Source organism: Canis lupus, chromosome 1, assembly GCF_003254725.2.
Source record: "Canis lupus dingo isolate Sandy chromosome 1, ASM325472v2, whole genome shotgun sequence".
In the NCBI taxonomy this organism is placed as follows: domain Eukaryota; kingdom Metazoa; phylum Chordata; class Mammalia; order Carnivora; family Canidae; genus Canis; species Canis lupus.
The window spans coordinates 29,640,449-29,654,324 of NC_064243.1; the positions used below are offsets into that span (position 1 = coordinate 29,640,449).

Below are 13,876 nucleotides of genomic sequence, written 5' to 3' on the forward strand. Positions count from 1 at the left end.
ACATTGTCTCTACCTTCCAAAGCCTACTTCAAAAGGGAGGTAGACATAACTGCCAGAGCACTATGGACAGGTTTGTGAAAATAACGCCAGGCTTTCCAGCACCTCCAGGCTGTGTCCGACTTCTTAACCAGACCCCTCATCTCTTCCAGGTGGGATTTCCATTGCTCAGAGTGAACCAACGCTTTCAAAGAAGAAACATGCAACAGATCTTAGGCTCTCTTTGCACCCTCTTGGTGCTTCCTGTCTTCTAGGCTTTTCAGCAGCATCTACTTACTGATGTTACCCAGTGAACTCTAGACTTTGCATTAACCTTGGCTATTTTTTTTTTTTTAAGTAGGCTCCATGCCCAGCATGGAGCCCAGTGTGGAGCTTGAACTCACAACCCTGAGATCAAGACCTGAGCTGAGATCAGGAGTTGTATACCCAAACAGTGGAGCCACCCCAGTGCCCCACATTAATGTTGGCTTTTAAGTGGGGGGTGATAACCTGTGTTTGAACACCTTTGACACCAAAGCTCTTGTTTTGAAGCAACTCCATTGCTCCAAATTCCAATTAAGAAAAAAAAAAAGAAAGCTATTTTCATTCAAAGTTTAATAAGTAGTGCAGCAGGCAATAAAATTAGGGTTTGCACTGGGTTAATGACTTTGTAGAACAAATAAGGGACAATTAGAGGAGAAAGAAGAAGAGCACAGAATATACTAAGAATCGAATTCTTGCAAAGATGCATGTGAACTTTTGCACTATGTTAAATTGCAGAAACCAAACCAGTCCTATAACCACTCCATGAGCTCTTTAGTTGTGTAATATCATAATCTGCCTAAAAGCCAGTTCTGCTACAATGCCTCAGGTAGATGAGAAGGTAAATTCTAATTAAATTCTAAAATCCCACCAATTTGGAAGCAGAAAAATTTGTACAGAATTATTTCCAATGAAAACACATTTGCTTTGGAAGTAAGAAAATTACAAATAGCAGATGTCTGATCTACTCTGCTTTAAGCATGAAATGCTGACTTTCAACTCATTCTCCATCTTCCCCCTTCAGTAGGAAAAGTCTACCTGGACAGTGACAGGGGTGCCTTCATCATGCCAGGTCTGGAAAAGAACTTGCCTAAGCACCTGCCTTGGATAGACCCTATTCCCTTCTTTTTCACTGTGGTTTCCCACAGACCAACAATTCACCTAATTAAGGACTCATTATTAATTATTTTTAAGTGTGATATGGGATGTATCATTATTATTATTGTTGGAAATACATATTGAAGTATTATTGATAACATGACATGATGCCTGGGATTTGCTTCAAAATAATCCAAGGGCTCACAAAGAGTGTGACTGGCCAGCCATAAGCTGATAATTATTGAAACTGGGTATTGGGTACAAGGAGATTCATTATAATTTCTACTTTTATATATTCATATATATTTGAACTGTTTCATAACAAAAGGAAAAATATTTTAAGTTTATCTACAACATACTATCTTCATAAAACTCTTTTAGTAATTTAAATGCCATTTAATGTTGATGACTGGAATTAGTAACTATGTAGGAGTGTGTTAAATTCTTTCCATGCATTATTTTAGTTAATCCTCACAACAAGCCCTGGCGGTCAGTATTATTATCTTGATATTATAGATGAAGAAAACAAGACACAAGCTCAAGGAACCTAGCCAGCTCTATAGCATGTAGTGACAAAGCAAGGGGTTAAGTCAGGTCTGGCTGACCTAAGGGGTCCATTATAAAATCACTATGTGTTATTCTTCACTTATAATATGTATTCCAAAAAGGGATAGAATGATGTCAATGAAAATTTGGCCATTCATTTCTCTAATTGTTGATTCACTCAAGTGAATGTTTACTGAGCATATGCTGTATCCCACGCACTGTGTTAGGCATGCAGTGATGAACAAGAGGGCAGAGCCAGTCCTAATGGGGCCTGCATCATTTCTTAGCCAGGTTCTTTCCCTCATTCTATGATTTGGTAAGCAGCAGGTCCTCTTTCTAAAGTTAATTATGAATGTTGATTTGAAATCCACTCTTCTCCTCAGACCTAGAGAGAACTACATATTTGTAGTACCAATAACTGGGAAACTATTTGTTCTTTCTTATGTGCTGGGACCTCAATAACTCTGAATAATACTCATGACCTTTAAGCAGTTCTGCATTCTAGAAATAATTGGCATGCATTTCACAATAGTTTATGGATGTGAATTCAGAAAAAAAGGAACTTCATTGTTCAAATACATGCAATAAACACAATGACCAATCTGATCCAGTTTAATTTTGATTAATTTTGGGGCCATGAACACTAATACATTATTTTAAATCTCCATTCATAAGACTTAGGGCTTCCTTAGGGTAACTTTCTGTTCTTCACTCCTATTGCTCTGATAAAAGATGATACTGATTTTGTTTTTTTGGTTTTTTTTTTTTTTTTTTTTCTGATTTTGTTTCAACTGTTCTTGACCAAGGTCTTTTGCTGACCCTGAAAGCCCTACTGGATATAACCAATCATTATGTCCATCCACTAGCATGTGCTTGAACATTGTTTCAACTCTGGAAAGATTTTCATGGCAAAGCCAGAATCCACCCAGTTGCCACCCCCTCCACTGCAACCACTTGGGTCCTGACCTCTACCATGTCTTTCCTGGATTGTGGTTGGAGCCTCCTGTCCATTCTCCCCACCTCTCCCACTGTCTTCTGCATCAGCAGGAGTGTTTCTTTAAAATGTTAGCTCATAGCCTTTGCATAGAACCTTCTAATGTTCTCACGTCTCTTTCAAAATAAAAGTCAATATGTTTATACTCACCCACAAGGCTGTAGGTACTCTGGCCCCATTACCTCTAAATTCACCTCTTACATTTCCCCTAATCCACAGTGCTCTGGCCCTACTGGCCTTTCTTCGCTGTTTTTCAGGCATGCCAGGCTCATCCCCATGCTAAAGTCTTTTACTCACTTGCTTGAATGCTCTTTATGAGATATCCAGAATCACCCTCACCTCCTTTATCTGTCTACTCGATATTACCTTACCAGTGAATTCTCCCATGACCACCCAACATGGCTGCACTTTGCCCTTCACCATCTGTCCGCATCTTTTTGTCTGCTTAATTTGTCTCCATAACATTTATCATTTGGTAAACTATTTTATTCTTGTTGTCTATCTCCCCCACTAGAATATAAACTCTACGAGTCCCCTCCTGACATTGTATGTGTTGTTCACTGTTATACTATGGAGAGTGCTAGGCACCTGGTAAGCCCTTAATGCATAGCTAGTGAATCGGTGAAAAGGAATGTGTATGGGCAGCTGGCAGAAGTTTACAAGATTTAAGCTAAAAGGACATGAAGAAGCTTCTCTGCTTTTATGGTCTAGGGTAGGAGTCCTGATGATCTATGAGGTTACTGTGGTTCATTCAGACACACACAGACAACTCGAGCTTTACAACACCATGTGGTACCACTGCCAACTCTCCAGTTGGACTGGGTAATCTGTGTGACCTGTGATTGTGGCTGTTCCTTGAGGGTTGGAGAGATTTTCCTGATCAATCATCTGAGTACTTCTCTAGGTTGGGGAACAGGGCACATGGTGCGGGGGTGGGGTGCATTCCTTTGGTAATTTTCTAATTAGAATTCTCTTAGTCTGTTCAGATATTCTATTTTAGGTTTAGTTTCTACAGACTGTATTTTCTTTAGAAGAATACCCATTTCATTCATGCTTTTAAGTTTATTTGCATATAGTTACACAAATTATTCCCTAATGATATACATATTTTATTTCTTTTGTTTCTGTGATTTTTAAAAATAATTTCCTATTTTGAGTAATGACAGTTTCTCCCTTTTCTAAAATTTTATTAGTTAAGTCAGTTATTTATCTTTAAAATTTTTTTAAGGATCAGATTTTGTAGTGGGTTGTACCTCCTACTTTAAAAAAAATTCATGTTTCATTTATATCTTCTTTTGCCTTTTAAAATTCCTTCCTACTATCTTCTGTTTAATTTGTTGTTTATTTTTATAAGAATTCCAGGAGTCAGATGTTTATTTCATTTGTTTTACTTTTTTTTTGAAAGAACCAAAAACTTCAGTAACAAAAATCCTAATATTTGAATAGGGTTATAAGGTGTCCGTGGACATTTATGCACATAAAAGCTTTTCCTGCTTAAAAAAATTATTATTGAAGTACAGTTTTGTTTCATTCTTTGTTTTATACCAGTACAAGTATTTACACTAGGAAATTACTCTGAAATGCATCCCAGAGGCTCCATCTTTTTGCTCTGAAGTGGGATATTTTCCTTATTTTTTTCTTTAAGAATTCTGCAATTTAGATTGTTTTTTTCTGATCCATGGATAAAGCTTTTTAATTTTAATTCTCATTGTTTTTTCATGATTCTCAGAGAAGATGCTGACTTAGGCAATCATGTGCAGTTTGGAAATCCCCTCTTATTGTTTTGCTTTCTAGGAGTTGAAGGGCAGAAAGGAATTAGTATTCATTTATTATCATGAACAAGATAAAATATGGTCGCACAACTGCTTAGGTGTAATATCCATTCAACGAGGGGTACACTGAGTTTCTACATAAAATTGAAAAATCCTCATGAACCTCAGAGTAAGGAAAGTACCATTTACATTTTAAAGTAATGACTTTTTGGTCTTATCTTACTGTAGCATCACAAGTAACCACCCTAAGTAACTTGTTTGTATGAGAGTGTATCTCCAGCCTCACTGAAGGCTATTTCTGGAGGAAGCTGCCTGGTTATCAAAGTTAAAGCATCATGTATATTCGAAGACAAATGGGAAGAGCCTGCACTTTATTTTATTTTTTAAAAGATTTTATTTATTTATTCATGAAAGACACAGAGAAGCAGAGACACAGGCAGAGGGAGAAGCAGGCTCCGTGCAGGAAGCTCGATGTGGGACTCGATTCCAGGACGCCGGGATTATGCCCTGAGCCAAAGGCAGATGCTCAACCGCTGAGCCACCCAGGTGCCCCAAGCCTGCACTTTAGATAAAGCTTGAGTTCGAATCCCTCAAAGTAGATCTCTCTCCGCTTTATCCACTTGTGATGGGTTTCCCATCCGGGTACTCAAAGGCCCAAAGGATGTCATTTTTTCCCCTCCAAATACTTAGGCAAACCTAGAGCACAGGCTAAGTTCATTTGATTTCTGGGATCTCTGGATTCTTACCTGAACCCATTTAAACATCCCATATACAAAATGTACAAACTTCAAGTTATAAGAGAAGTAAGTCCGAGGGATGTAATGGTACAGCAAGGTGAGTAGAGTTAATGAGACTGTTCTGTGTAAGTGAATGCTGCTGAGAGAACAGCTCTTAAAAGTTCTCATCACGGGATCCCTGGGTGGCGCAGCGGTTTGGCGCCTGCCTTTGGCCCAGGGCGCGATCCTGGAGACCCGGGATCGAATCCCACGTCGGGCTCCCGGTGCATGGAGCCTGCTTCTCTCTCTGCCTGTGTCTCTGCCTCTCTCTCTCTCTCTGTGTGTGACTATCATAAATAAATAAAAAAAATTTAAAAAAAGAAAAAAAAAGTTCTCATCACAAGAAAAAAAATTGTAACTGTGTGGCGGTGAACATTAACTAGACTTATTGTGGTGTTTATTACATAATATATACAGACATCAAACTATTCTATTGCATACCTGAGACTAATAGAATGTTATGTCAATTACATTTCTATTTTCTAAAATCCCATATTCCCCAGTGTAGGGACTCCACCTTAATCCTGCAGAGGGTGCTTACCTTCTCCCCACCTGTGTCCTTCTGCCAGCCAAACGCGACTCCAGCAGAGGCCCTAGGTTCCCATGTCCCAGCGCTTGGCTGACTCCTTAGCCTATGACGTGCACCTTTTCCCAGGCTCTGGGGCAACCCCATCCACCACCACCACCAACACCCCTTGCTCCAGAAGGTCCAGCCCTGCTATCCTCCAGCCATGATTTTTTACATTATTTGAGTTTTGAGAGAGAGTGAGAGCACCGGGGGAGGGGCAGAGGGCACAGGGGAGAGAATCCTCAAGCAGGCTCCCTGCTGAGCACCTGCTGAGCACAACGCCCTACACTTCATCCCAGGACCCTGAGATCCTGACCAGAGCCAAAACCAAGAGCTGGATGCTTAGCTGACTGAGCCACCCAGGCGTTCCTCATTTTCCATGTTTTAGGTACATTCTGAGTTCCTACTATGTTGCATTCCCAAGATATAGCCCTGGTTTCTAGTTTACCAAAAAACAACTGCTTTCCTGTGCCCTTGGCTCCTCACTTGGAAAAGATGTATAATAGCTGCCTCACCAGAGAGCAAGGAGGGCCAGTAAGAGACATTTGCCAAACATCTGCCTGTAGCAGACCCATGATAAATATTAGTCCTCTTTCCAGGTTTGGTGAGTTGGGCAGTGGCCACGATATTTCCCGAACATTCTGGCAGGAGTCAAGCAAGAATCCTGCTGTATAGAAAGAGGATTGCCTCAGGCCCTAAGAGGGAGGGAGTCAGACCTTTTTCCATGCTAGTCCTGCATGAGCTCTGTGGAAATGATGGGAACAAACAGTTCTATAGATGACATAACTCGGGTGGAATCATTGAGGTGAAACCAGTTCACTGAATTTGGCAAGCTGTGACAGGACAGGGAGGCTAATATCCTTCCAACATAAAAGAGCTGGGTTTGGGTTTTTTTGGCAGCTTGTCTAATTTTATTATCTGATTATAATCCCACACCTTTATTCCATTTATTCCATGCATTTGGTTGATTCCATCAGTTCTGGTTTGCAAGAATTTCTGCAATTCTGTACACGTTTTCAAATTTTCTGGACTATCAGAAGCAGATATATTCTCTCTTCCTCTATACACATACCTCCCCCCCTCCACACACAGTGCTGTAAAAAAAATAATATTGACATGGGCATAATGATAAACCAAATAGGAGTGGTTGCATAGACAATTTATCAAGTCAGCAAGTATTATTGAAAACTTGCTCTAAATTGAAAATTTAGGCACTGTCCTAAATTCTAGAAATATACGGTGGGTTAGACAAGTTCTGGTTCACAGAGCTGACATTCTAACACGTGTGGGAGGCAGGCAGTGAATAGATACAATCAATGGTGGAGAGACAGAGCAGGGTGCAGGGTGCAAGAAGGCCCCGCAGATGCCTTTGCAGGTGATGGGGGAGGGAAGGCCTGGATAAGCAGGTGCTGTGTGAACAGACACCTGAGCTCCCGAGGCAGGGAGTCACGCAGACACGGTGGAAGGAATGAGAGGAACAATAAGAGGGAGAACAGCGAAGTCCAGATGAAAGAGTAAGAGGCCCTGGGGTCGGAGGGGAAGGAGGAAGGGGTAGAGCATTGGCAAGGAGGGCAGGAGCACCCAGCAAGCCGGCCAAAGGCCTCAAAAGCCATGGCAAGGATTCTGGATGCTTTCTGAGAGAAGGTGAAGCCACTGGAAGGTTAAGCACAGAACATTTGAAATGAGAGTGATAATGAAATGTCAGCATTGAAGTAGGGATAGGGAACATAAGATGGGAGAGCTCTGACCCCCTGTCTGGTTGTTCCTTGTCTGGGTCAGTGTGACACTGACATTTATCTTTTGCCCCTAAGTGGCAACACTTCCTGGGGAGAGTCCTGATTCCGCTTGATGGCACCGCTCAGCTGTGAGGATGAGAGGACATGTTGAAATGGGAAAGAAGCCAAATGAAAATAATATTCTTATGTATGTTAAAATATGAAAAAATAATAAAATTTGCAGCTCAGGATCCTACATTTATTGTTCCTTAGGTTTAGAAATTTCTTCCCAAATGCTCTCCCTGCACCCAATTTATTCACCACCCAATTTATGCTTAAATGTCACTGAAGAGGCTGACTTCCAATCTCAGTTAAGTCCCCTTGTTATGCTGCAGCTGCACTCTGTGCTTTTTCTTCGTTATACTTGTCAGTTTGTTTATAATTAAGAATTTGGTGATTTAATTGTTGTTTCCTTCCCACACTTTGGGAGCTGATCTTCATGAAGTGCTGGCATATAGCCCTTGCAAGTACCACAAGTGTGTGCTCAATACTATCGCTTCACAGTAAACCAAGGTAGAGAAAGCAAGTGACTTGCTCCAACCACTTGGGTGAGTAGCAGAGCTGGAGTCCTGACTCAAGGGTCTGATGTCAGAGCCCCTGCTCTTAATCAACCATTAGCCTCACATATTTGAGACTAGGGGCTATGGGTGCGTGCTTGGCTCTAATTAGGTGAAAGAAGACATTTTTTAGACATCATCATTCAAAACTGATCCATCTTTGAGATTTGAATATAGAGCACTCTTCTCCAGCCATAATTTCTAACCCAGGACGGGTAGGTTTTGGGGACACCTTTTGCTTGGGCCCCCACACACTTCACTCCACCCATTGTGTATAACATGCCTTCCTTGGCCTCTTCCTAGCTACTCAATGGTGCTCTATAGATTGCTTCTCCTTCCCGGAGCTTCTAGTCTGGCAAACTCATACTCACTCTCATTCTGAAAAAATGGCTTTGCATGGGGTAGCTATGTGACAGAAGTAATTCTTTCTAAGTCTTAGTTTCTTCACTTATAAATATGGGTTATATGGGATTTTAGCCATGAGGCTGCACAAGTGAAGCACTCAGCAGTACCTGGCACAGTGAGGGAACTTAGTGCAAGCCAGCCAGCCTTTTACCATCTCTTCGTTGGTATACATAATTCATCAGATTTGTTTCTGGGTTTCCTTTCTCCTAGCTACTTAATTGCTCACCTCCACCCTTTTAGTTTTTAAGGAATGTTTTTATTGTCTCTTAACACAGCTTAAGCATCCCAGAAAATATTTCCTACTCTAAGATCTACCACCAAGCATGCAAACCACCACTAGCAAGCAGTTGAGATTTCCTGGGAAAAGCATGGGAAGCAGAATCTTTATCCCACCAGGCACCAGGGGAGGGGCGGGTTGGGGTTGTCACTAACTGTGCTGTCATGCTTTCTCATCTTAAGTGGGGAACAGCAGTTCCTCCTCTCCACAAGGTGCTGGAAAATGAAATGAGGTGGAGTATTTTTGAAAACAGTTCAGTAATTATACATTTGTTCTTTTGTTCATTCCTTCCCTCCTTTTATTTTCCATTAGTAGCTCTAGTAGAAAGTGGCCAAGAGTCCAGAATACAGAGTCAGAGGAGAAAATTCAGATCAAGTATCTCACCTCATAAATGAAGCTAACTAATCACCCCACAAAACTGGAATTTATGATCTAAGTCATCCTTTCATATTCTTCTCGGGTATAAAAAGTATCTTAATGTGACACAATAATCTTAGACAATTTAACTTGGCATGAAATGATGCAATGAGAATTGGGTAAAACCAGTAACAATTTAGGAGAAAAATTAATTTAAGAATGGTGTCAGGATGAGGATCTCCTTACTGGTTGACGTAAGTGGAAATTACTCTTGGAGCCAAAGGTGGAGAGAATTTAATTCAACTCCCATAAGGCTAAATGATTTACTCACAGTCACCAGCTTTTCCTCTAAGATTTAGTAGGTATTGCTCTAGGGAAATAGACCATGCCAATTCATCAAAGTTTGAAGACAAGGGAATAAAATATGAAGTATAATATTAGCAACAAGCATCTATTATTTATAGATGATATAGTTGTATATTGGCACAACCAATATACCAGTTGAGTATTCAACTGAAAACTCAAAAAATAAAAGTATAGATTGTGACTGTACCAAAAATAATCTGTAACAAAAAGTTCTTGTTTTTTTACAGTCATTTAGAAACTATAACATCAAATATTGAGGAGTAAACTTAGTAAGAGATGCCCTACACCCTGAAGTATAACACTTCCATAAGGGATGTAAGACTTGAGAGAGTCTTAAGAATGGGAGAAATATTCCCCATTCTTGCAGAAGAACTTTCAACTTCGTAAAATGTAAGGTATTCCTAAACATTGTACAAAGTAAATGCAACACCAACACAACTCCCAAAAGACTGGAAAATTTGGGGGGTTGGGGGGGAAACTTGGCAAACATTCTTCTAGTTCACCTCAAAGAACAATTGTTGAGAAGAAACATGAGCGGTAAGCATTGACGTCAAGTATTAAGGAGGGCCTCGAAAGCTCAAATATGCCAGTATAAAGCTCTAACATTTAAAACAGTAGGATGCAGGGCTACCGGGCTGGCACCATCAGTAAAGCATGTAACTGCTGATCTCAGGATTTTAAGTTCAAGCCCCACGCTGGGTGTAGAGATTACTTTAAAATATCAAATCTTTAAAAAAGAAAGGAATAAAGAAAGGTAGATAGATAATAGGATATAAATACAAGACAAAATGAAACAGTCCCAGAAGTCTTAATTTGGCACAAGACATAAATGTGACATTTGAAATCAGCAAAGAAGTTAGATGACTTAGAAGTACTGCGTAAGCTGATTTGTCACGGAAAATATGAGTTGAATTGTGTCCACCGAGAAGATATAAAGCCCTAACCCCTGGTACCTATGAATGTGATCTTATTTGGAAATGACCATTGTCTTTAGAGACAAAGATTTGGACACAGAGAGAGACAGGACAGAATGCCACGTGACAAGAGGCCGCAGCTGGAACACTATAGCGAAAACTCAAGGAAAACTGAGGGTTGCCAATTACCACCAGTGGCTAGGAATAGGCAAAGAAGGATCCCCCTAAAGCTTTCCAGTATAATCTGGACCTACCTCTGAACAGTGAGGGTTTATATTTCCATTGATTGCTTCAAGCCACTCAAGTTCATGGTAATTTACTATGGCAGCTTACTCCTTATACAAAAAAAAAATCTAGAGGGGGAAAAAAAGAATTAAACATAGAGATGAAATAAACAATGACCCTCAAATAATATAGAAAATGTGGGCATAAGTTCATATCTTCTAGGGAGTTTCTTAAAGATGGAAGTTAAAGATGAATAAATTTGACTTTATAAACATTTTAAACATGTGCAGGATAAGAGATAAACTATAAAATAAATATATAATTCATGGCAAAGGATACAGTCAACAGAAAAATAAACAGTACCCAAAGGAATGCACAAAGGATAAGATTAGGCAATCACTTAAATTTAAATATAAAACCATGTACCCTATTCACATGTGGCAGTGGTGTCTATGATTAGCACAGGCCTTTTAGAGAGCAGTTAACTTGTCTATTTCAATCATTTCTTATTTTTGCTTTTCCCCTTTCTAATGTATGCTTTTAAGGATTTATTTTTTATAATTTTCATAGAATAGATTGAGTTCTGAAAAGGATATGTATTTTTATGAAATATATGTACTTATATATTAGTTAAAATAGCAGTTAAGACATTGTTCCCAAATAAGTGAGTATACTAGTTTCACCAAAATCTCACTAGTATTTACATTTTCCCCCACTAATAGAATAAAATAGCACCTCATTTTAATCTGTACTTTTTAAGTGAAGGGAAATATTTCTCCCTGGTTAACTTACTCATAGAAGTTGTATTTAAAACATATTTTTTGGTCAATTAATTTATTTGAATCTTAAAATTTACTACCTTCTTAGTAATTCCCAAGAACTCCTTGTGTAATATAGAAATTAACTCTTGGTTTGTCTCTCACTGGGGACTCTCTCTTCACACCACATGCTTCTCAGGGCTCCCACCCATTCCAATGGTTTTGACCACCATCTTTATGTTAAAGACCCCTCAATCCTCATGCTCAACAGAAAATCGTTTTTTTCCCCTCCCCAAACAGCTTGGAATAGTATTAGGTAACCTGGGTGGTATAACTGAAACAGAGACCATAAAAGGACCATTTTTAAAGATTACATTATTTTTAGCACCATTTTATTTTATTTTATTATTATTTTTTTTTTTTTTGGAAAAGGTAGACTTTTAATAACTGCTTTTATCACCAGGTTAAGTCATGCAGTTACAAAGTAGTTAGAAATTTTGAAAGGATATTGTTTAAAAAAAAAAAAAAAGCTCATTCTTACATAAATAATATCTAGTACTTCATTGGGACACCACTGTTTAAAAGGCCCTCGTGAAATAACTCCCAAACAAAACACTCAACCCAAGGATGTTTCCAGCCCAGTGGTAATGAAGCTGCGAGCAGAATTCAGGCCTCTCAGGGGACGCCGAGGCAGGCCGAGGCGGGGCCCCTGGCAGGGCTCGGAGCCGCCAGCTAGACTCCAGAGCGGGAGTCCAAGTGGTTTTTTCTGGGACGCTCTACTTGAATTATTGTTCAATTAGACAACACAGATCTTCGGAAGAGAACAATTAATTACCACGATAAGGAGGTTACTGCACTCTTTGGACTCTATGTCGTAACTGCAGTTAGTAAATTCTGACAGTCAAAAAAATAGCCTCCACCATTGGCAGGTGTGAAGATAACTTAATTCTCCATTGGACTTATTTTTTTGCTGGACAACAATACATGACTGATAAGCTATAAATGATACTGTTTTATATTATAAAAATACTAGCTTCTTTTCATTTATTATGTTTATAGGCATTCACTGCTTGAGTCAAGGTTAGGCTTGGTAAGTGATTAAAGGCAATTTTATTACAGCAGCATGTACTTATTTTATTCTAAGAGAATAAAATGCATAAAGAGAAACCGCTTTTATCTTTGTTGCAATCTGTAAAACTGAGTTATTTTGCTGATGTAAAATACCAGTAAGTCACTTGAGGACCATGCCACCCTCTGAAAATGCCCCACACCTGCTGCTCAGAGGCGTCAGAGCTACCACAGGTCTCAGACTCGTCCAGAGCCGAGGCAGTGAGCCACTGGCTGCTGCTGGGCAACAGGTGCATTCCCGGCCCCAGGATCTGCCCTGGGGGTCCCACCTTCCCAGAGCAGGCGAGGAGCAAGGCAGCACAGCTGGAGGGAAGAGACCTTCCATTTAAAGGCAAAAATACCCAAATGGCTCTGTGGCACAGGTCGTTTCTAGTTCCATATTCGTCGGCCGGTACATGATCCCCTAACCTTAATTTCTTTTTCTCAAAGGGGCGGATTTGGACTGATGTCTTGAGCGTGATGTCCATTTATCTAGTAAGTCGAGAGAGCACGCGCGAGAGATTTCTGTGGCTACATGTAAACTTGTGAAGGGTCTGCAGATGAAGGGGGGAAGAGGGCGGTGAAGAGGTCAGCCAGGTGTCTATGTGAAGGTCACCCCAGCTTCATTGTAGACCTTGAAGACCTTCTCAATGGCGTTGACGTAGGCGGCCGTTCTCAGATCCAAGCCCAGGTTGTACTTCATGGCCGTGCGCATGATTTGCCGGGCGGAGCGCTCCATGGTGTAAGCTAGGCCAGAGTGCACGAGGTCCTTCTTGGAGGCGCCCGATATCCTGTCTTGGAATTCTGCTGTGGGCACAACGGGAATAGTTCCACCATGCTTTCCAAATTTCCTTTCCAAGCTCTCTTGAACAGATACGAGCAAGTGGTAGTTAGAATCCCTTTCATATTTGAAGATCAAACGGCCATAGCTGACGTGATTCAGATTCTTCAGCCACTCAAAGTAAGACACTGTCACTCCTCCAGCTCACTCCTTCCATTCAAGTAGAGGTCTGGAATCACCATGATGTTCCTCTCCAGGAAGATCTTATCAGCCTCTGGGGTTGTTGGTCCATTGGCACCCTCAGCAATGATCTTGGCTTTGACTCTGGGTGCGTTGGACTTGGTCAGCTGCTTCTCGCTGGCAGCGGGGATCAGGATGTCACAATCAGCTTCCAAGATGCTCCCTTCATAGGGCTTTGCCTTGGGGAAGCCCAGGATTGATCCATGTTGCAATTTGAAGTCTTCCAGTTCCTTTGGGTCAATACCATCTGGATTCCATATGCTCCCATCAAATTCATCAACACCAACACATTTAGCACCAAAACGATGTAAGTATCTCATAGAGTAGCACCATTTTAAAGAT

At 40.5% G+C, this 13,876-nt stretch overlaps 1 pseudogene; it reads right to left on the reverse strand.

Annotated features, from left to right (window-relative positions):
• Nucleotides 1-12,487: 12,487 nt before the first annotated feature.
• On the reverse strand, nucleotides 12,488-13,875 carry LOC112644180 (glutamate dehydrogenase 1, mitochondrial-like; annotated as a pseudogene).
• Between the last annotated feature and the right edge of the window lies 1 nt (nucleotide 13,876).